Raw genomic sequence first — 2920 nt, forward strand, 5'->3', positions numbered from 1 at the left:
TCGTCACTGTGGATGAAACATAGATACATTACTATAGTCCTGAGACCAAACAACAATCTAAACAACAGTTTACAAGGGAGAATCTGCACCAAAAAAGGCTAAGACCATTCTTTCGGCCAGAAAGGTTATGGCGACTGTCTTTAGGAATTCGCAAGGAATAATCCTCATCGACTATCTTGAAAAGGGTAAAACAATTACAGGTGCATATTATTCATCGTTATGGGACCGTTTGAAAACCGAGCTGCAAGAAAAACGCCGGTGATTGGGCCAAAAAGAAGTCCTTTTCCATCACGACAATGCACCAGCACACACCTTAGCAGTTGTGGTCGCGAAATTAATGGAAATAGGTTTCCAACTCATTTCACATCCCCCCTATTCTCCAGACTTGGCTACCTCGGACAACTATTTGTTCCCCAATTCGAAGAAATGGCTGGTGGGTCAAAGATTTTATTCAAACTAGGAGGTGATTGCAGCAACTAATAGCTATTCTGCAGACTTTGACAATGCCTATTATTCGGAAGGGATCAACAAATTAGATCAGCGTTGGACGAAGTGCATAAGTCTAAAAGGAGACTATGACGAAAAGTACAAACAGGTTTACCCCAAACACGTAAGCAGTTTTTATTTTTGCACGGACTGTTCAAACGCCCCTGGTACTCTGTTACCCAAGTAGCTGTTTCCTCTGTGTAGTGTACCCTTGACTTATCAAGAGGAGTTATAGAATTACCCACCTGATAACACAGTTCCATAAGTCTACATCCAAGACCGTCACACGACGTCGACAGAGCCTTTTGTTGAGACCCTGGACTGAGATCGAAACCAAAGGACCCAAATAAACACTTGCGACAATTTTGAATATTTTTAGCATAGTGCAGCAGAGTCAGCAAATGTAAAATGTAATTATATTAAATTTCAGCCTCCAGTTGCATAAGCAAAGAAACTTTACCTAGGTTTCCGCTATAATGATGTAACCTTCTTCAGAAACGTCGCAATATAAAATTAAAATTAAAACATGGCAGATATTGGCCTTGTCAAACTTAAAATGTTAGTACTACAGTGCATAGTCATAAGACTGCGCCACTTCTACTAATGTTTGCTGATAGGCCACACAAACGGGCCAGACAGGTGGGCCGCTGGTGCTGAGACCTAACTGGACGCTTCGGGCAGCAATGCAGGGACGCAGCGAGGTCAGCTGTTGGTCGGGCGCATGCGCGTGCCGAGTAACACTGACTTAAAACCAGAAAATGTTAACTGAGGTTGTTATGGAAAATTGTTTATTACAATAGTTCGGACCATTAATGACATTAAAACCATAATTCACTGAAATAACCATTCCATAACAGGCAGAAGACATGTAACAAGTGTACTGTACATAAGTAAGAATAAACAGTAATTGATAACATTTGTTGTTGCCACAGCTAAAAATGTTTCTGTCAATTAAACCATAATAACTGAAGGCACAGTTCTCCGAGAGGAAAATGACATTATATAGCGTAAAGGAACCTTTTAATAAGAAAAGCCCATAGGTTAAAGTTAATAGTGCCTGGAATATGACGAACTTAGCTAAGAATTAACGCCTGTAAATGATAATAAGATTAGCGGTTAGATATACAATGTGATCAGCAATTAATACATAAGAAAACTAGAAGGCTGTATGTCACAGCCAGCTACTGACGTAGTTAGAAGATCATATAAAGTAATGGAATTATCGGATAATAGGTGCATGCTACGCCACAAAACATCATGAAGACAGTATAGCCAGTGGATGTATATGCAAACTTCATTAAGCTCTTATACATAAATGCACTACTTGATGTGTAACAAATTGTGAAACAGCATTGAACATAGGTTAGTATATCAAATATGCAGTGTATAATCGGGGAATGCCCGAAACTACTATTAGAACGAAAAGACTGTATGTGTTAGCTAGGTATTGGTGTGGGTAATAAGCAGTATACAATATTAGATTTAACGGGTTAATAAGTAGTACGTAGGGACGTACCATGCCACAAGTTATTATAAAGGCAGTTATAAGAAGTCATGTGTATGCAAATTGATGCTTACGCTTATACATATGAACCCTAAACCGCCTGTTTTGAGGCGTCAATTTAAGGTTCACAATATTCTTCACCTCTTCCTTCCTGTTGTGTATAGTACCAACAGAGCGTATCATAAAGTAGTCAGGTTCTTACTTCATTAATTAAAATAGAATTTTGTGTTTAAGGAAAATTACACTGTTAAAATCTTAGCGGACTTAGTTAATAAAATCAAAATTTTAACGTGTTCTGATTTCCAGAATGAGATTTTCACTCTGCAGCGGAGTGTGCGCTGATATGAAACTTCCTGGCAGATTAAACTGTGTGCCGGACCGAGACTCGAACTAGGGACCTTTGCCTTTCGCAGGAGAGCTTCTGTAAAGTTTGGAAAGTAGGAGACGAGGTACTGGCAGAAGTAAAGCTGTGAGGGCGGCGCGTAAGTCTTGCTTGGGTAGCTCAGTTGGTAGAGCACTTGCCCTCGAAAGGCAAAGGTCCCGAGTTCGAGTCTTGGTCCGGCACGCAGTTTTAATCTGCCAGGAATTTTCATGTTCTGATTTGTCTAGACTCGTGTCTCTCGATATCACAAGTTTATACACAAACGTCCCAGTAGACCAAACCTAGGATATATTAGAAGCCAATTTTCAAAAAAAAAAATATCCAGTATCGAAATAGACGAATTAATTACCCTTTTACGCACCATTCTTAAGTACAATTATTTCACCTTTAATGACAGACTGTATTCACAACCATGTGGTCTACCCATGGGCAGCCCCTTGGCAGGTATTTTGTCAGAAATCTTTGTACATTCTACAGAGTATACTCTTTTTTAAAATTACCCTTATTTAGTGAACAGAATAATTTCTTGTGCAAGATATGTAGATGCT

General features: G+C 39.3%; 1 non-coding gene across 1 annotated transcript; it reads left to right on the top strand.

Annotated features, from left to right (window-relative positions):
* Nucleotides 1-2481: 2481 nt before the first annotated feature.
* Nucleotides 2482-2558, top strand: Trnas-cga (transfer RNA serine (anticodon CGA)). Its single transcript has one exon. It is a non-coding gene; the product is annotated as a tRNA-Ser (tRNA).
* Nucleotides 2559-2920: the final 362 nt, after the last annotated feature.

Source organism: Schistocerca serialis, chromosome 2 (genome assembly GCF_023864345.2).
Source record: "Schistocerca serialis cubense isolate TAMUIC-IGC-003099 chromosome 2, iqSchSeri2.2, whole genome shotgun sequence".
In the NCBI taxonomy this organism is placed as follows: Eukaryota; Metazoa; Arthropoda; class Insecta; order Orthoptera; family Acrididae; genus Schistocerca; species Schistocerca serialis.